The sequence below is a fragment of the Artemia sp. Qi Xiang Cuo genome, chromosome 17 (assembly GCF_049724085.1).
Source record: "Artemia sp. Qi Xiang Cuo chromosome 17, ASM4972408v1, whole genome shotgun sequence".
Lineage (NCBI taxonomy): Eukaryota > Metazoa > Arthropoda > Branchiopoda > Anostraca > Artemiidae > Artemia > Artemia sp. Qi Xiang Cuo.
In genome coordinates this window covers 14485889-14507866 of record NC_142810.1, presented here as the reverse complement: position 1 = coordinate 14507866, position 21978 = coordinate 14485889, and the positions used below count along the sequence as shown (strand labels likewise).

The 21978-nt window shown below is 36.5% G+C and overlaps 1 protein-coding gene across 3 annotated transcripts in view; it reads left to right on the top strand.

Moving 5' to 3' along the window:
- The window catches only part of LOC148941921 (charged multivesicular body protein 6-A-like), a 52170-nt gene that overhangs the window by 2651 nt on the left and 27541 nt on the right, over positions 1-21978 (top strand). The window contains exon 1 of one of the 3 annotated variants that reach the window (XM_089103082.1): positions 870-1003. The exons of 1 other annotated variant lie outside the window; for it this stretch is intronic. The gene's annotated coding sequence lies outside the window, so the exon portion shown is untranslated. Of the gene's footprint in view, positions 1-869; positions 1004-15127; positions 15149-21978 lie in introns of those variants that run through there. One more of the 3 variants, XM_089103081.1, reaches the window with a different exon arrangement.

Here is a 21978-nt window from a genome sequence, read left to right as displayed (position 1 = left end):
TTTGGAGGGAAAACAAAAAATGCTCAGAATAGAAAAATGCTCAGGCAAACTATTACAGTTATATTATCGAAGTTTTCGCCACTTCGCAGCAGAGATCTTTGTTTTCAAACTATTTGCTTGCTATTATTAAAGAGAAAGGTTAAATGATCCATGCCTTTTTTTGAGTAATTCGTAGGTGCAATGTCGATTTCTGTCGGCACAGTTTCGTCCCCCCCCCCTCTAAAGAAAAATTGCTAGCAATGCCCCTGGCCTTGGCTACAACTAGAAGTATTTAAGACAAGAGTATAATTTTATTTGGCAACCGAGCGTCAATCCTCCCCCCCGGAAATCCTGGATCTGCCACTGTTTCTAAGTTGTAAATATAATAGAAAATTCATTTTTTTTGTAGGGAATCTGCATAATTTTCCGCAATGACGTGGAAAAACTTTTCTGAAATTACGCCCCTGGCCACAACCTTATTGTTTAACTATTTACCTGTAAATACTTTTTTAATAATTTTTTTGTTACTGATCTCTAAATGCAATGCTAATGCAAAAGACCCCCCTCCCCTCTGTTGTTTTTTGGGGTTTAGGTGGGGGGGGGGGAGGTACCTAGCTTATGTTACGTATTTAAAATATATTATGCTTTACCCCTATATTTCGTACTTGATTCTTCACCCGTATTTAATATATTTTATATTCGACTTTTTAATTTAACAAAACCAGTTGCCCAGCGCCCAAGAACCCAAAACAAAGATAGATTATATCAATTTCCGTGAGGGGATATTTGAGACTTCCGTTGGCATTCCAATTTCACAGAGATATGTCATGTTACCGAAAAGATAAACATTAGGTGTTATAAGTATTCAAAATACATCTTTCAGTGTTTGATCACAAAGAAACATTATTAAATAAACACCAGATCGCATGGGATTTTGCAAGTTCGCGAGTTCCTTGCGCTTTTCTTCTTTGCCTCCAGTAAAAATCGCTATTTAAAGAAGAAAGAAGACTTTGCTGTACCAAAGGTAAAATAACTTAATATTTGCTTTTATGAATTGATACTTGGGTGTGCTGTATGAGGGGCGGTTGCTCCTGTCTCAATACCTCTTTCTTTACGCTAAATTTTGACTTTTCCAGGATATTTTAAAAGGGTTATTATTCCAATTAAACGGCCCTTGCGTTTTATGGTTAGTTTTAAAGAACTGGGGCAAAAAGGCAAACTTCAGCGCAAACAGCGAGGTATTAAGGAGGGCGCTACCCCCCCCCCTCATATACGTAATAATTTCTGTTCATTTTAAGTTTTGATGTTCCTCTTTACTTTCAGCTGAAAAAAAAAAAAATTATTTGATTTTTGATTGTTACGAAATAATGGCGGGAAATCCGGCTCCCCCTCAGTAGAATCCTTTTGTGTATACTCGCACCATCTGTGATTTGCTAACTTTAGATATGATATTTGGCTTCTGTCGGCAAACATATTTCGCAGAGACATATCAAGTTACAGGAGAGATCAACTTTTGGTTCTTTCTGGGCGTTCAGAAATATTTCAAATATGTCATTCATTTTTTGTTCTGATAAATTAAAAATGCTTGTATTACATGCATGCGGGCGTTGGCCTTGCTTGGGCTTATGATGCCCAATACAGTATTTTTATTAAGTGAAAAATAATTCATATTTATATTTTCGGCCAAATAAGTATTCAAATAATCAATTTATTGTCAGTATAATTTTATTTTTAACTTGGTCGCCAGATTCGAAGGTAAATATAAACATTTGCTGAAACCGCATCTAGCTTCCAGAATCAAAGCTTTGATACTTTAGCTCCTCAGCTACCAGAGTCCAAGCGCCCAGGATCAAAAAAGAGTTTTAGACTTTGGGCCTGGGAGCTTATCCTCAAAATTTCAGCTCTATCCCGTCCTTCCTTCCCTATTTTCCAAAAACTAAATATCAAGTTTTGTGAGTATTTGCTTGCGTCAAAAATAGATACTGGACGCTAAAATAATAAATCCGTTAGTGTCTGTGGTACAATGGTCACTGTTTATGACTGTCAGGCGGGAGATCCGGGTTCAATTCCCTGTCAGAGAAAATTTTTTATATCTGAATTTATAGTTTAAAAAAGACACTCAGTTTCTTTTTTAAATCCAATTTATTACTTGGATTTAAAAAAGATGGAAAGATGGAAAAAAATATTTCTTTATTTGATTTCTGATTGTTACGAAATAATGGTCGGAAATCTGGCTCCCCCTCAGTAGAATTCTTTTGTGTATACCCGCACCATCTGTGATTTGCTAACTTTAGATATGATATTCGGCTTCTGTCGGCAAACACATTTCGCAGAGACATATCAAACAGTTCAAAGAAAGATCACGGATGCGTGTTTATTTGTTTGTTTGTTTGTTTGTTTTTTTCCCCAGGGGTGATCGTATCGACCCAGTGGTCCTAGACTATCGTGGGAGGGCTCATTGGAACGGAAATTAAAAGTTCTAGTGCCCTTTTTAAGTGACCAAAAAAAATGGAGGGCAACTAGGCCCCATCCCACGCTAATTTTTTTCCCAAAGTCACCCGATCAAAATTTTGATATAGCCATGTTGTTCATCATGGTCGAAAATATGATAAATATGTCTTTTAGGATGACTTAATCCCCCCAAGTTCCCAGAGGGAGGGCTAAAAGTTATGAACTTTACCAAATGTTAACATATAGTATTGGTTATTGGGAAGTATACAGAAGTTTTCAGGAGGTTTTTTTTCGGGTAGGGGGAGGGAAGGGGGGGTCGGTGGTTATGTTGGAGGATCTGTTCATGATGGAAGTTTTCATGGGGGCAGGGAAATTGCCATGAAGGGGGCGCCGGACTTGCCAGCATTATTTATTGGTTATTGGGAAGTATACAACCATTTTCAGGAAGGATTTTTTCTGGAGGGGGGGGGGCTAGAGGAGGGGGTTACCCTGGAGAATATTTCCATGGAGGATGTTTCTTTGGGATAAGGGACATTTCTATGAAGGGGGCGCCGGATTTCCAAGCATTATTTAAAAAACGAGCAGAAATTAAATAAAAAAAAAAAGTTTTTTCAACTGAAATGTAAGAAGGAATATTAGAACTTAAAACCAACAGAAATTATAACATATTTGAGGGGGTTCTCCCCCAAGTCAATACCTCGCGCTTTACGCAACAGTTTTTTTATTGCTTTCAAAAGAGCTATATATTGTAATTAAACGGCCTTTGTGATTCAGGGGTTTGTGAATCAAAATTTTTTTTAACTTTTAACGTAAAGAGCGTGGTATTGACTAAGGGGAGAACCCCTTCATATGCGTAATAATATATACGTAATAAAAAAAAACAATAAAAAAAAAACAAGTGATACAGCTCAATAGTAATCGAAACTTTTAAAAACGGAATTTTCATGTCAATAAATGTGTCAAAAGAATGTGTTTATAATGCTGATCCTAAATATATAAATTTTATTAAGTTTAGTATTACTCATCAAAGGCTACGAGCCTGAGAAAATTTACTCGATTTTTTAAAGAGGGTGGAAACATCCCCTACAAGTGAAAGAATTTTAATGAAAATCACATCGTCAGATTCAGCGTATCAGAAAACCCTATTACATAGGTCTCAAGCTCATATCTGCAAAAATCTGCAACTTTTTATGTTTTGTCAAAAGAAAAATAGACGAATATCGACGTTAGTTACGTAAGTTAATTTATAAAGACATCCATTTATCAAAAGAAGAGTAAAACTTCTATGCAAATAAAAGCTGCATTAACTAAAAATCGAACATAAATTAAATTAAATAAAACATGTTTTTTAAACTGAAAGTAAGGAACAAAATTAAAACTTAAAACGAACAGATATTAATCTGTATATGAAAGCGGCTGGCCCTTCCTCAACGCCTTGCTCTTTATACTAAAATTTTATTCTTTTTTACAGCTTTATTTTTTAAAACAATAAAAAACTTTAGCGTAAAGAGCTAGGCGTTGAGGAGGAGACAGCCCCTTTCATATACGGAATAATTTCTGTTCATTTTAAGTTTTAATGTCGCTCCTTACTTTCAGTTTAAAAAACTTGTTTTTTTTATTTAATCAAGTTACAGGAGAGATCAACTTTGGGTTCTTTCTGGGCGTTCAGAAATATTTCCAATATGTCATTCATTTTTGGGTTCTGATAAATTAAAAACGCTTATATTGCATGCATGCGGGCGTTGGCCTTGCTTGGGCTTATGTGGCCCTATACAGTGTTTTTATCCAGTGAAAAATAATTCATACTTATATTTTCGGCAAAATAAGTATTCAAATAATCAATTTATTGTCAGTATAATTTTATTTTTAACTTGGGCGCCAGATTCAAAGCTAAATAAACACCAGATCGAATGGGATTTTGCGAGTTCGCGAGTTCCTTGCGCTTTTTCTTCTTTGCCTCCAGTAAAAATCGCTATTTAAAGAAGAAAGAAGAATTTTCTGTACCAAAGGTAAAATAACTTAATATTTGGTTTTATGAATTGATAATTGGGTGTGCTTGTATTTATCTTCCAAGTTGGGAGCTGTGGACGCAATGGGTTCTTGGGCACTAAAGTAAATGTTACTTTGATCCTGGAAGCTAGATCCGGTTTCAGCTAAGGTTTATATTTACCTTTGAATCTGGCGCCCAAGTTAAAAATAAAATTATACTGACAATAAATTGATTATTTGAATACTTATTTGGCCGAAAATATACATATGAATTATTTTTCACTTGATAAAATCACTGTATAGGGCATCATAAGCCCAAGCAAGGCAAACTCCCAAAGGCCCAAGAAAGCAAAGGTTTATATTTACCTTTGAATCTGGCACCCAAGTTAAAAATAAAATTATACTGACAATAAATATAAATCGAACAATCGAAAATAAATGTGGTCTGCTTCAAGGGGAAGGCTGGAGACCCCTCCGGCTCTCCTTACTGAGGGGGGGGGGGTAATTTTGGAGGGATAACCAAAATTGATCATAGTCGAAAAAAAATCGTGACCTGTCTCAGGGGGAAGGCTCAGCGGCCCCTCCTGCCCCCATTTCTGAGGGGAGGGGTTCAATTGGGGAAGCAAAACAAAAAATACACAGATTCGAAAATAAACGGGATCTGCCTCACGGGGAAGGCTCAGAGGCGCCTCCTACCCCCATTTCTGAGAGCAGGGGAGGGGGGTCAATGTTGGAGGGAAAACAAAAAATGATCAGAATCGGAAAATGCTCAGGCAAACTGTTACAGTTATATTGTCGAAGTTATCGCCACTTCGCAGCAGAGATCTTTGTTTTCAAACCATTTGCTTGCTATTATTAAAGAGAAACGTTAAATGATCCATGCCTTTTTTATTTTCTTTTTTTTGAGAAATTCGTAGGTACAATGTCGATTTCTGTCGGCACAGTTTCGTGGCCCCCCCCTCTCTAAAGGAAAATTGCAAGCAATGCCCCTGGCCTTGGCTACAACTAGAAGTATTCGAGACCAGAGTATAATTTTATTTGGCAACCGAGCGTCAATCCTCCCCCCCGGAAATCCTGAATCTGCCACTGTTTCTAAGTTGTAAATATAATAGAAAATTCATATTTTTTGTAGGGAATCTGCATAATTTTCCGCAATGACGTGGAAAAACTTTTTGAAGTTCCCCCCAGGATTTTTCTGAAATTACGCCCCTGGCCACAACCTTATTATTTAACTATTACCTGTAAATACTTTTTTAATATTTTTTTTTTACTGATATCTCAATGCAATGCTAATGCGAAAGACCCCCCCCCCTCCACTATTGCTAAGCCGCATTGCATACTTTTTCGATGCGGATTACTCTTGCCCCAGATGTAATATAGGTATTGAAGATGTGGCCCATATTCTCGCCGAGTGCCAGCAACTTTCTCTGTTAAGGGAAAGTATTTTGAGGGTGGTAGCTTGGAGTTCCCAGGGATTCTGAAGACGACTGTAAAAAGGACAATCATGCAGTTATGTAAATATGTAAATGAAGCGTTGACAGCAATAAGTGAAACTTGATTATCATTTATTTATTATTATTATTTTCTTTTAGTTATTTATTTATTTAATTTTATTTGTTTAATTATTAATTTTTTTTTTGGGGGGGGGGGAGAAGTTAGATTTTATGTTATTTTTCTTGTCGAGTGTAATTAAGAAATACTGTGTCGTATGGCCTATTTTTGGCTTATAATAAACTTATTATTATTATTGTTACACTCTGTAATGAAATTTATGGTGAGTCAAGAATGCAATATTTGTTCGAAGGCTTCTTTAGTTCGTGAGCTTCTTGGAACAATTTATTTCCGTGTGATATTCATACGCACGTCGACTTGTACTTTTCCCTGGGGCGGTCGTATTTTTTTCCCAGGGGCGGTTGTCTTCCGTATCACCCGCTCATATCTAGGGCCGTATCTAGGGGGGGGGGTACCAGGTTTACCTATTCTACCGTAATTCTATCGATTCCCCATAAAATTGATATTTTACCAATTTTACCATTTTTCGTAATTTACATCTTTTCCATATTTTACTGGCATTTTACCTATACTACTGACGTATTGGGCGGCACCTTGCACTCATCGCTCCAAAACCACCCAGAGAGCTGTCGAAAAAAGGTTTGGAGGAAAGCTTTTTTATTTTTTATTTATTTATTTTTTTTTTTTTTATACTGGATGCGTAGGCTTGCGATTGAGGGTTACATTGGTTATTAATATGCATCATGTTTGCGCAAGACCAGAAGCCTATATAGAAAATATCAAATAAAACGATCCATGCAGATTGTAGGTATTCTGTGGTCAGGTCAGCTCAGATTCAGTTGCGTAAATTCAGAAAAATCCTAGGAGGGGCAAAATTCAAAATTTTTCGTCAATGGACGATGAAAACAAGGAAAATTTTCCAGTAAAAGGTTTAATATATATTTACAACTTTAAAAAAGGTGGCAGATCCAGATCTAATTGGTACAGAGGAAAAAACCACCAATTGCACTTCCCGACTGAGGGCAGAGAATCACGGATTGGCACCACCAGTATGGACGTTCGAGGCTGGAAACTGCAATCTTTACCTTTTTTTTACAATTGGTTCACCCTTTAAGAGTGTAATTAATCTTTCATGGTAATTCAAGAACATATCGTTCACATAATTTGCATACGCGATAAGTCTTTGAAGTGTTGATAGATCAAACTATTAACGCTCTGCCAAATGGTTGGCCATCGCTTCGAATAGGGGCGGACCCTGAGAGTTTAGAGATCCAATCGTATAATTTACCTGCTTAATAGCGATTAATTTGCTGATAGACAATGACACCTTTAGTTACATTAGATAATAGATAATTAGAATTATCTATTTAAGATTAGGGCTTCAGTGGATATATCTCTCCTGTAAAGGAAACTTTTTTTCAATGTAATTTGATCTTTTGCCGCAGCGGGCGGAACTTCTCAAGCAATTTTGACCAATGAGCATCAAGTTCCCCAAGCGTTTGGTAGCGATATCTCTCTGTTAGCATTGGAAAGCTTCTTCTTGCACAGCAATTGTGAGTGAAATGCCCCGTCGCCACTGAAACTATTTTGCTAAACTTGACACCTTCGCTGTCCGACGGGTGTCTGAAGAGGGAAAGAAAATATTTAAAAACTTCAAACATAATTAATAGAAAAAACTGTTTTTTTTTATGAAAGTAAAGAGTGGAGTTTAAACTTGAGACGAACAAAAATTATCACCCCTTAATTCTTGACAGGCACTTGACGTAAAGCAAAAAGGAAAATTATTATTTAGAAATTATGCTGATGGCATGCGGTGTTAATTGTGCCTTGCACTTTGCTGGTTTTTAGACTATCATTTTAATTTCAAAAACATGTGGAAAACCTTTCATTGCATTTTGAAAGTTGTCAGAAGAGAGGAAATTTGGGTTGCAAATGACCCTCAGCCTACGTCGGTCATTGGACCGTGCGTCAAGTGGAACGTGAAAATAGCCAAATAATTCAACAGAAAAGTGGTTGAGTAGCCATGAGGTTCGGAAGAAAATTGGAGTTGAATATCTGCTCCAGCACGATTAATCTGTAATTCAGGGGAAAACAAGGGTATAAGGAAGGTGAAAGCATTTCTTTTCTTGTTAACTAAAGTTTTTTTTCGACCCCAGTTTCCAGAGAAAAAATGATTAACACAATTCCATACACAGATGGGGGAAAACAGATACAGTGGATTGGCTGCAACAGAAATAACTTTCATTGGTTCCATATAAAATGCTATACAGATAAAATTGACAAAATAACAGCAAGTGGCAATGAAAAACAGTTTCGGTGCAGTCTTTGCAAGCATAGTATTGACAAATAACGTATAAACACAAACTAAGAATACTTACTACACTTACCTACTATACCTACTTACTACGAACAGCACTAAAATGTCTTCTCTATTGTAAAAAAGAATCGGATCATTTGACAGTGTTTTGGTGTCCTTTTGACACAAATTCTCAAAATAGCCGATTTCCGCAGAGATAGAGAAAAAAATGTAGCTCAAGTCTCAATCAAAACCGGCATACAGCTTTATTGCGCAGACAGACCGAAAAAATATGAATACACACTTTTCCTCAGTTTGAACGAGCAATTGGGCTGGAGTAAACGTATAGTGTTCTATTAAGTTGCATTTTGTCTTTCATACCTTTTATCATATTTTATGCTCCGTATTTTTCTTCATTTTGTGAACTGACCATTAATAAATTAATAATAATACTTTAATACTGGATAATTTAGTAGCTAATAAGAATCGTAATTTTCTGAGAAACTGCAGATCCAGAACCGTGACGCATACGCAGAATCTTCATTGCTTGAATTATTTGAAGGAAAAAAAAAGAAAAAAGAAAAAAGGCTTTACAACACGCTAATCACTTGTACTAAAAGATGTTTGTAAAAACTCCGAATATGAGCATTTATTCTATACAATTACATGTTAATTGCACTTAAAACAACATTGTTCCAAATATTGCACTTATATTGAACCTTAAATTATACTAATAAAAAAGAAAAAAAACACGATTCGGATATGTAATAGCCCTCATTCGTTTTCCTATTTATCTTCTAAACACAACACGGTCATCAGGGTCGTATCCAAGGTTTGTTTTCCAGGAGTTAAAAAAAAAAATTACGGGGTGGCGAGGGAGTACTAAAAAATATCCTTTTTTGAAATTAGCCCAACGGACTTCAGCAAGATTATACCTAACGGACTTCAGCTAGATTAGGTCAATTTTAAGATACTTTTAATTGGTAAGTTTAAGATGTTTTTTGAAGGGGGATGGTTTAAAAACCTGGTATCGCCCCTGGATAAGGACCTTATAACCACGACTAAAAATATGACCACATGGATTTCGGCTTCACATATTCAGGGCACACTTACGCTAAAAGGGGCTTCCTGGCAAAGAAAACAAAGAAAAAGCATTTGCACATTTACAGGTATCGAAAAAAAACACACAAAATAGGACTAGTAGGAACCTTCGCAAGCCAATAATAATAAATAATAAATCAATAAATTTTATGAAATAAATTCTAAAAACTTATAAACATAAATAAAAAAAATGAAAAATTATTGAATAAATTGATAATTTAATAATAATTTGACAAATAATTAAAATAAATCTAATAAATTCATATCTAATAAATTTAAGTAAAAACAAATGTTACTAAATTATGCTACTACTACTACTAACAACTCATCGCAGCACCAAGCCGCCTGAGGCCAACACAGGTACGCACGCTCCTCCTCCACCCCAATCTATTCAAAGCCTCCCTTTTTACACCCGCCCACGAAGTTCCCATTTCCTTTAAATCTTTCTTTATGACGTCCTCCCAACCCAGACGGGGACGACCTGCTTTTCGTTTAGCCCTAGATGGTTGGCCGAAAAGAACAATCTTCGGCAATCTGTCATCCTTCATCCGAGCAACATGCCCTAACCACCTCAACCTTTCTTTCATTATAGACCTAGAAAGCGGTATTGAACCACATTTTTCGTATAGCCTATTGTTTGAAATACGGTCAGTCAGCCGGGTACCCAGAACAATCCTTAAGCAATTTCTCTGGAAAACATCTAGCAAATCTTCATCCGCTTTTCGGAGCGTCCATGCTTCAGAGCCATATTTGACCACTGTCATCACTGTAGCTTCTAAGATTCTAATCTTGGTTTGCAGACTTATCTTCCTATTCTTCCAGACTTTTTTTAACTGTGAAAAAACACCCTGAGCCTTGGCTATTCTATTTTTAACATCTTCACTGCTCCCACCATCTTTACTAATAATACTACCAAGGTAAGTGAAACTGCCCACCTGATCAATCTTTTCATTACCCAACGTCACCTTTTCATCTTCACTTATTCCTAGCCTTAGTGACTTGGTCTTCCTAACATTAATTTTCAAACCAATTCTAGCACCCTCAACTCGCAAAACCTCTAAAACTTCATTCATTTTGCTCACGCTTTCATCTAGGGTGCTTAAATCATGAGCATAATCTAAATTCAGTAGAATTTTACTTCCCCATTTGGTTCCGTGGTCTCCAATTGCCTTTTCTTTGCTCCTTAAGACAAGGCCTAACAAAATAATCCATATAAAGGGGGACAGAACACAACCCTACGTAACTCCTGATTTAATACGAAACTAGCTGCTAATCTCATCTCCTACCTTATCTGCTGCAGTGTTATTCTCGTACATAGCACTAATCACTTTAATGTATTTGTCTGGTATAGCATACAAGGATAAAACCTTTACTAAAGCTCTTCTATCAACAGAATCGAATGCTTGCTCATAATCTATAAAACTGAGGACCAAAGGTATTTGAAAACTCAGGCACTTCTCAATTATTAGCATAAGAGTGAAAATTTGGTCAACACATCTTCTACCTTTTCTAAAACCGCACTGCTCTTCTCTTAAAACTTTGTCTACGGCATCTCTCAGTCTAAAAAGTATCATATTACTAAATTATAATCAACTAATAAACGTAAATGAAATGAACAATCAGAATAAGTAAATCCAACGACGGTAAATCGTCGAGTCTGCAAGTAGAGTTCTCTTTTTCAAAGATGCCGGTTAAAACAGGAGGTCGAACCTCATTTAGCTTTATGAATGAAATTCCAATGACGGTAACTCTTCGAGTTTGCCCGGAGAATGGTCGTTTTCAAAGATGCTGGTTGATGTGATAAAGACAGTTACGAAACGGACTTAGAAGGTATGGGGGAGGTTGCGCTTTGGCACTAGTCAAGCTTTCAAGTCGATGTGCTTGTGAAGATCACACGGAAATAATTTTTCAAAGAAGCTCACGAACTGAAGAAGCGTACAAACAAATATTGCATTCTTGACTCACCATAAATTTCATTACGGAATGTAATAATAATAATAATAATAAATTTATTATAAGCCAAAAAATAGGCCATACAACACAGTATTCTTAATTACAATCCACAAGAAAAATAGCATAATATCTAACTTCTCCCCCCCAAAAAAAAATAAATAAATAAAATAATTAAACAAATAAAATAAAATGAAATAAATACATAAATAACTAAAAGAAAATAATAAATAAATAATAATCAAGTTTCACTTATTGCTGTCAACGCTTCATTTACATTTTTACATAACTGCATGATGGTCCTTGTTACAGTCGTCTGCAGGATCCCCGGGAACTCCAAGGTACCACCCTCAAAATACTTTCCCCTTAACAGAGAAAGTTGTTGGCACTCGGCGAGAATATGGGCCACATCTTCAATACCTATATTACATCTGGGGCACCAGTAATCCGCATCGACAAAGTATGCAATGCGGCTTAGCAATAGTGGAGGGGGGGTCTTTCGCATTAGCATTGCATTGAGAGATCAGTAAAAAAAAATTATTAAAAAAGTATTTACAGGTAATAGTTAAATAATAAGGTCGTGGCCAGGGGCGTAATTTCAGAAAAGTCCGGGGGAGAACTTCAAGAATTTTTTCCACGTCATTGTGGAAAATTATGCAGATTCCTTACAAAAAAAATGAATTTTCTATTATATTTACAACTTAGAAACAGTGGCAGATCCAGGATTTCCGGGGGGGGGGGGCGGATTGACGCTCGGTTGCCAAATAAAATTATACTCTTGTCTCGAATACTTCTAGTTGTAGCCAAGGCCAGGGGCATTGCTAGCAATTTTCCTTTAGAGGGAGAGGGGCGACGAAAGTGTGACGACAGAAATCGACATTGCACCTACGAATTTCTCAAAAAAAAGAAAACAAAAAAGGCATGGATCATTTAACGTTTCTCTTTAATAATAGCAAGCAAATGGTTTGAAAACAAAGATCTCTGCTGCGAAGTGGCGAAAACTTCGATAACATAACTGTAATAGTTTGCCTTAGCATTTTTCGATTCTGAGCATTTTTGTCTTCCCTCCAAAATTGACCCCCCCTGCCCTCAGAAATGGGGGAAGGAGGGACCTCTGAGTCTTCCCCTTGAGGTATATCCTGTTTATTTTCGATTTTGAGTATTTTTGGTTTTCCCTCCCAAATTGACCCCCCCCTGCCCTCAGAAATGGGGGAAGGGGGGCTGCTGAGCCTTCCCCTTGAGACAGATCAAGCTTTATTTTCTATTCTGAGCATTTTTGTTTTCCCACTAAAATTGACCCCCTCCCCTGCCCTCAGAAATGGGGGAAGGAAGGGTCTCTGAGCCTTCCCCTTGAGGCAGATCCCATTTATTTTCGATTCTGAGTATTTTTGGTTTTCCCTCCAAAATTGAACCAACCTCACCTAAAATTGACCTCCCATCACCGATGTCCGCATAAACGGGGGGAGGAGGGGCCGCTGAGCCGTCCCCTTAAGCCCGATAAAGTTGTATTTTCGATTCTGAGCATTTTTGGTTTTCCCTCCAAAATTGTACCCCCCTCCCCTGCCCTCAGAAATGGGGGAAGGAGGGGCATCTGAGCCTTACCCTTGAGGCAGATCACGATTTATTTTCAATTCTGAGAATTTTTTGTTTTCCCTCAACATTTGACCCCCCCCCTCCCCTGCCCTCAGAAAAGGGGTAAGGAAGGGCCTCTGAGCCTTCCCCTTGAGGCAGATCCCATTTATTTTTGATTCCGAGCATTTTTGGTTTTCCCTCCAAAATTGAACCAACCCCTCCTAACATTGACCCCCCATCTCCCCTGTCCTCAGAATAGGAGGAAAAAGGGCCACTGTGCCGTCCCCTTGTGGCATAAAACGCTTTATTTTCGATTCTGAGCCATTTCGGCTATTTCTCCCAATTAACCCCCCCCCCTCAGTAATGAGGGACGGAGGGGGCGCCGAGCCGTCCCCGTGACGCAGATCGCATTTATTTTTGGTTGTTAGTTTTATTTTAATTGTCAGTATAATTTTATTTTTAACTTGGGCGCCAGATTCAAAGGTAAATATAACCCTTTGCTTGCTTGGGCCTTTGGGCGTTGGCCTTGTTTGGGCTTATGATGCCCTATACAGTGTTTTTATCAAGTAAAAAATAATTCATACTTATATTTTCGGCCAAATAAGTATTCAAATAATCAATTTATTGTCAGTATGATTTTATTTTTAACTTGGGCGCCAGATTCAAAAGTAAATATAAACCTTTGCTGAAACCGGATCTAGCTTCCAGGATCAAAGCAACATTTACTTTAGCGCCCAAGAACCCATAGCGCCCACCGCTCCCAACTTGGAAGATAAATACAAGCACACCCAAGCATCAAATCATAACACCAAATATTAAGTTATTTTACATTTGGTACAGCAAATTCTTCTTTCTTCTTTAATTAGCGATTTTTACTGGAGGCAAAGAATAAAAAGCGCAAGGAACTCGCGAACTCGCAAAATCCCATGCGATCTGGTGTTTATTTACCTTTGAATCTGGCGCCCAAAGTAAAAAATAAAATTATACTGACAATAAATTGATTATTTGAATACTTATTTGGCCGAAAATATAAGTATGAATTATTTTTCACTTGATAAAAACACTGTATAGGGCATCATAAGCCCAAGCAAGGCCAACGCCCGCATGCATGTAATACAATCATTTTTAATTTATAAGAACCCAAAAATGAATGAAATATTGGAAATATTTCTTAACGTCCAGAAAGAACCCAAAGTTGATCTCTCCTGTGGCTTGATATGTCTCTGCGAAATGTGTTTGCCGACAGTAGCCAAATATCATATCTATAGTTAGCAAATCACAGATGGTGCGGGTGTACACAAATTAATTCTACTGAGGGGGTGCTGGATTTTCCGCCATTATTTCGCAACAATCAGAAATAACAAAAAAAAACATTTTTTTCCATCTTTCCATCCTTTTTAAATCCAAGCAATAGATTGGATTTAAAAAAGAAGCTGAGTTTCTTTTTTAAACTTTAAATTCAGTATATAAAAAATTTTCTCTGACAGGGAATCGAACCCGGATCTCCCGCCTGACAGTCAGGAACAGTGACCATTGTACCCCAGAGACACTAACGGATATATTTTTTTAGCCTCCAGTATCTATTTTTAACGCAAGCAAATACCCACAAAACTCGATATTTGGGTTTTGGAAAATAGGGAAGGAATGATCGGATTGAGCGGAAATTTTGAGGATAAGCTCCCAGGCCTAAAGTCTAAAGCTCTTTTTTGATCCTGGGCAATTGGACTCTGGAAGCTGAGGAGCTAAAGTACCAAAGCTTTAATCCTGGAAGCTAGATCCGGTTTCAGCAAAGGTTTATATTTACCTTTGAATCTGGTGCCCAAGTTAAAAATAAAATTATACTGACAATAAATTGATTATTTGAATACTTATTTGGCCGAAAATATAAGTATGAATTATTTTTCACTTAATAAAAACACTGTATAGGGCATAATAACCCTGCACAAGGCCAACACTTTTTTTCACATCACACCAGAATTTTTTATTTATCGGAACCCCAAAATAAAAGACATATGGGAATTATTTCTGAACACCATGAAGAACCCAAGAGTAGATCTCTCCTGTAACTTGATATATCTCTGTGAAATGTGTTTGCCGACAGAAGCCAAATTTCCCCTCTTGTAACTTGATATGATCTCTCTTTGTCAAGTTCCCTTTACCGACACATTGGTTTGCTGACTCCAATCTTTAGTAGAATTCTTTTATGCATGCCAACATCATCTGTGATTTACAAACTTAAGTTAGGATAATTTTTTAAATTGCTATTTAAAGAAGAAAGAAGACTTTGCTGTACCAAAGGTAAAATAACTTAACAATATTCAAAAGAAGTTCCCTGTACCAGCAAAGTCTATTGCACCTACTTTCCCCCAATCCCCTCCATGGAATTGGTCATCTCCCATAATAAATACTGAATTTTCAAAATGGAATAAAGATTTAACCCCCATTGCTTTTGTTCAAAAAAAATTTGCAGAACTTAATACAATTACCTATAAAAATCACTTCCAAATGTTTGTTGATGGGTCAAAAATGAATGAGAAGGTTGCAAGTGGTGTTTTCCTTCCTCACCTGAAAATTGCAATGGGCGAGAGATTATTTAATAATTTATCTATAATGTCTGTTGAGTTAAATGCCATAATCATGGCATTAGAACACCTTAAGCAAAACCAATCTTTGATTGAAAAATTGAATAATATTATCATCTATTCCGACTCTTTATCAAGCCTTGAGTTGCTGGCCTCAGCTCCTCAATATAAGTTGGACATTGACACTTATCATTGTCTCAGTATTATTGATAATCTTGCTTCAAGTGGCATGAACACTTGCGTTCAGTACATTCCTAGCCACTCTGGTTTAAGTGGTAATCATCAGGTTGATGAAATAGCAAAAAATGCTATAAATATTGACCAGCCAAGTGGGAGACCAATCCCAATTAGAGATATTTACCGATGAAGGCTATCAGATATTAATTTTAATAAGATTAATCCTATCCTTTCCCCTTTTCCCAATAAGTATCTTTCTAAAATTTATCATAGAATTCGTTCTGGAACAAATGGACTAAATTTTCTTGCATTCTCATATAGGTTTTCTAATTCAAGTGGTTAAACTCCCCCGTCCTGTCTTTGCAGGCGTTGCAATAATAATAATGAAAATATTGACCATTGCCTATTTGAATGTAATATGCTGACGTCTGCACAACATACCTTGCTTTCTAAACTGTTAAAATGCTTCAAACACCACAAAATCCCACTATCAGTCAAGAGCCTAGCCAACTATACCTGCACACAGAGCATAGAAATCGACATCTATCATCTTATATTTGAACTCCTAGAGTCGAAAGATCTGCTGAAAGATATCTGAATATATCTAATAAATATGAGGCAATCAAGCCAGTAGCTCTGTAGCCCACAGAGTGAAGCAGAAGGAAAAGGGCTAAAAGCCCGCCTGCTGTTAAATAGAAGAAGAAGAACTTAATATTTGACTTTATGAATTGATACTTGGGTGTGCTTGTATTTATCTTTCATGTTGGGAGCTGTGGGCGCTATGGGTACTTGGGCGCTAAAGTAAATGTTTTGGGTTCTTGGGCGTTAGTGGGAGCTGGGCTTTAAAGTATCGTTGGTGTTAGGTTAGTTGTTGTATTGGAGAAAATACATTTTTGACTTTAAACAAAAATAGGCTAGGCCTAGATCCTACTTACAGTCCAGCTACCCTAACTAGATTTAAAGAAATAGGGTAGCTTGTATACCATTCCAAAGTTCATGCATCGAGGATTTTGAAGTAAATTCTACTTTAGCTACTTTTGGCTAGCCTATATTGAAAAGGGGTTAGGTTAGGAAAATGAAACTTTCAGGGATGGCTCTACAGGCTAAAATATGGGCAATTTTTTTTATTCATATTATTGATTTACAAATAAAGTGAACATACCACTCAATGCCTTTTTATGCTCTTGCCAAATATAATAGTTTCTGTTGGAAATGAATTTTACCCACACCCCTATATATACCAATTCAGGGTATATATTTGCACATTAGGGGGGTGGGGGGAAAGTTTAAACTTACCTCCCATTTACATCAGAAATAAAATTTTCCCAAAATTTCAATGGGTATAGACCCGTCATGTAGGCAAATTTCAGGGCCCTCTAGAGAGAGAAGGAGTGGAGGTAGGTACTTCAAAATACCACCCCCTGGACATAATTTAGCTTGTAAACCCATCCCTGAAAGTTTGATTTTCCTAACCTAACCACTCTCCAAGATAGCCAAAAGTAGCTAAAGTAGAATTTTACTGATTTTGAAAATTTTATCATTTCAAAGTTCATGCATTGAGGATTTTGAAAAGGATATCATTTCAAAGTTCTTGTATTGAGGATTTTGAAAATGGTAGCATTATGTTGAGTGCTAGCCTATGGGCTCTCCTGAAAAAATAACTAGCCTATAAAAACCAAAGAGTATCACGAGCCTGATGTAATAACACATCTGCTAATTCAATCTACATATCCAGTGTATCAATCACACAAGTTCTTTGTTGCTATTTTTCATCTTTTATACTTTAAATTAATTAAAAAATTATAAACCTATATATTAACAGAGTATATTCCTTTGCCCCCATAATGTGCAAATATATACCCAGAACTGTATTCTAAATACAAATATAACATCCATTTGTGTTGCAAATAAACTTTACCCCCACAACCTCCAGAGAAGACTGACACCAGAATACTGGCAGTGGGGAAGGGGCTGGGGAATATATTTTAGGATAGGTTTTCTTAGGAGTAAATTTAGTTTTAAATGCATTTTGAAAAAAAAATCTCAAATAAAAAGAGTAATTAACTATGCAATCAAAATGAAAAAAAATAGCAAACTTTAAATGACAATTATTCCTGGCAAAGGGGTCAATCCATTTAATCAATAATACTTTTAAATATTATGTATAATTATGAATTTAGACTTAATCCATTATGTCCAAATCCTAGAGTAAAAGAAAATCAGATTTGGACTGAAATTACAGAAAGATTTATTGCTTCCCAAGATAATAACTAGTGTAGACTTGTCTTTATGCAGTTCCTAAGCTTTAGAATAGGCTACAGAAGTAGTAGAGTTGGAACTTAACTTCAGCATCCAAGGGGATATTTTAGGTTTTGACTTAATTCCTAGAAGCTTCATTTTTCTGCCCTAGATTAACAAATTTCCAAGATTTCTAAAGCTCTCAAAATGAGGTTTTGCTAGGATGTTTACATTTCTAAGGACCCCACTCAAAACTCACCCTGCCTGCATAGATGCACATATGCCCTGGTGATGTGCTGATAAAGGAAGGCCAGTGACAGCAGGTGCTAAAAATAGCAGCAAAAGCTCACCACCAGCTTGCTGCAGAAATATTTTTCATGCTGCTGCTGGTGAAATGTTGGCAATGCACCATCAGTGAAATCATTGTTGACCACAAATACCTGTGTTTTGATCAGTCTTTCTCAAATCCCAGCTTTAATTTACAACAGATTTGGGTCTATTCATGAGTTAGAAACTTCACAAGTCACTGGCTGGATGCTGATCTTCTTTGTTATTTGTAAAGAGAAGTAGAAATCTGTTAGAAACAAAATGGCTTTGGCATTCCAGAACCCTTGCATAATAGTTGAAATATCTAACAGCTATATGTTCCTAATAGACTTAGGCTAATTATCAAAATCAGTAGTATTTTTTTTCATGGAATAACCATCACCATCAAGAAGAACTGCCACCATTTATATCACAGCTGGGTTGGTCTGAAAAATCTTCCCTTAGTTTTCATACCATCAAACATCCAGAAGAGATTTTGAAGGTATATCCCCTTTCAATCCAGATTTTTTTTTTATCCCATGAGGCTGGTGGCAAATTACCAAGCTCATCAGAGGTTCTAACTCCAGCTCCATCCCTACATATACAGCCATCCTCTCACCCAATGGCTTTGCTGCAAAGAAGGCAAGAAAGAAGTGGGGGTCAAAAATGAAGCAACAAAAGCAAGCAAAACAAAGAAGCAGGTTGTGAAGAGATTTGGTGAGAAGACAGCACTGAGGGTGAAAATGAAACTGAAAAGGTTCAGACAGGGACTGTTGATGATAACTCATACACTCCTCTTGGGTAAGATAGTCAAAAGGAATATGAACTTACTTTTGATTTAGATTGCAGTTGGCAACTTTGTGAAAGGCATCTGTGAGGGCCATTAGAGAGTAGGTTGGACCTACTGCAGAGGTCAGTGTGACAACTATGAGACTTGGGAGAGGTGATGTGTCAAAGTGGCTAGAATAGCCAGATCATATCTTCTATATGAAAGAGGATTTGGGGTAAAAACCTACAGTACTTGGACAATGTGTGATCTTGGACAAATGTATGGACCAAAATGTACTAAACAAGGACAACAGGTTCTTAATCTTGGACCTGATGCAGATAGTTAGGATTAGCTGACTACAATCTTATAGGCAAGTCTATTTAAATATGATTACTCTTTTTCAAAACACATGTCAGTGATTGAATCTGTCCATGATTGAGATGCTTCAATTTTAAGATCTTTCCAGGTGGTATAATTGATATAACTATTGAGATGGTGACTAGGGAGACATGTATTTGCAGTTTCCTTCCTATTCATTTCTGCCAATGGCTGAAATAGATCCCCCTCCTGTAATAAGACACCTCCTTGTCTGCTCCTAGTTATTACACCTCCAGTGCTTTATGACAAATACGGAACCATATTAATGGTCTTCCATATTAAATTCAGAATTTAACAGTTAGGAACTTGATAATTTTTCAGAACTGTCCCATTTCAAGTAATGCTGTTATGTCTTGGAATCAAAACCTCAGTATTTATAAACACCTGCCTATGGCAAGGACTCAAGACATATTAATTCTTTGCTATACCAAGGTGTTTGAAATAGAAAGGTCCTTAAATCTCGAGTTCCTTCCTGGAATTTAATCTGGTGTCTGTTTGAAACACAATTGTCCATTCAATTGATGCTCTACAAGGATAAGTGCTGAATAAAAACTCACACTTGCTTGTTTAATTTTGAAAACCACACTTGATTTCTAAGCAGGAAAATCAAAATTCTTAACCACTCAAGAAAACTGCAAGATTGCGGTTGATACTATAAAGGATTGGCTCAAATCGATTCAAAGTCAACAGAATGCCGCCATCTCAGCTGACGGTGGCGTGCTGGCAGCACTACAACACTTCGGTGGCAGTTGACTGGGCCTCTCGTCGGTGGCGTTTGATGCATGTTCTGGTGTGGTGCCAGGGTCTAGATTCACATTTTGATTTTATAATAGCCTTTTTAAATACACCTCTTTCATAACAAGGTAATCTTAAGCTGAAACCAATTATATCTTCAGACATATAAAAAAAAGTAAATGATAGCCAAAGGAAAATCTAAATTTCCAATCCTTCTGTCAAAGTGACCCTCTTTCCTTTTAATACTCCAATTTAACTGAATAAAAAGAACAGTTTCAATAAAACTGTTTATCACTAGAGAATCTAATCAAATAGTTTCTGATAACAAACTGTAAGTAAGTAGCAACCCTTACCAATATTCACTGAAACTAAAACTAAATTTTGATGACAATTCTCACATCTTCAAAATTGGCTTTTCATGCTAATTTTAAATATATAAAATTCATTCAGTTTATGTTTACCCACCACAGGTGTAAATCTAAAAAAAATTGTCTTACTTTTTGAACAAAGGGGGAAACATCCCCTCCCCTTAAAAGCAAGAACCTTAGTGGAAATAGTTTTATTTAATTCATCATATCTGAGAACCCTACCATAGAGGTTTAGAGCTCTAATCTACAAATTTGTGGATTTTTTTTTCTTTTCTTTTAACAGAAAGAAGATTGTGGATGTATATCTATTTGTTGTTTTCCGGGGTTGATCATATCAAACCAAAGGTCTAGAAAATTATGAGAGAGCTTATTTGGATCTCAATCAAAATTTCCTTTTTAAGTCACTATAAAGATTGTGCCATGGGAAATTGTTGTTTATTATCATTTTATAGGACCAGTACTGGATCTATTGAAGTATATTCACTTTATGTCTTATGAAATAATGTTTGTTGATGTGTAATTGCATATCTTCTATCATGAAGGGGAGGGGGTAAGTCTTTTAGCAGGCAGGTGTGAGGGCTGATGCCTAAAAGAGCACATTTAATGTCCAAACTATTAGCACTCCATGGGCATTCAGGTAATTGTAAAAAGAGGAAGGGGGGGGGGGAGTGGGGAAATGTTTCTCTATATATTATGAAATATTACAATCATATGCTTAGGCCTACCAGCACACAGGTAGAAAAGGCAATGTAGGCAATCATGAGCCCCACCAGGAGTTTTCTCTGGATGGCAAATGCTACCAGAAAATTTGCTCTAAGCAATTATAAATGGTAATTTTTCTATTTAAATGAAATATTTCAGTGTATTTAAACATATGTACATGATGTATTTGTGGATCATAGAATTCTATTGTATTAGTTTGTGCTGGCTTCAGCCATATAGAAGATTAAAAGTCACACAGAACTTCCATCCATGTGAACAATAATACCACCCTCTGTCCATCCAAAATTATGGTGTAGAAATATTGATAAGGACTTATTGAACAAAAATAGTACTCATTGTAAGTTTTTGAAGTATATTCAGATTTTTCCAAAATTTAAATTGTAATCAAACATTTTAACTCTTAAGGAGAAAAACTGAAAAATTAGGGCAGTACTAATCATTTTGCAGTTGTTGATATTGCATTTTAAAAGCAATAAGCCAGGGGTTTAAGGGGCCGGCACCCCACATTATATCTTGGTTAGGCCTGGAAATGATCTGTAAAATAACCAGAATTTAAATTTACAAAAATAGTTTTATCTACTATAAGTAAGGAGCAGCATTAAAGCATATTTGAACAGAAACTATTTTTCATGTGAGGTGGGCTGCCTCCTCCATAACTTCTTGCTCATTGCTCTGAAGTTTTTCTATCCAAATTCATTAAGGATATTTAGTGAAACACAAAGGTCATTGAATTGAATAAAGAAGGTTTTTTGAAGCACTAAAAACCTTAGCTTAATGAACAAGGATTTGAGGAGGGGGAAATCAACATTATATGCACAATAGTTTTTCTTCATTTAAAGTTTTAAAGCTACT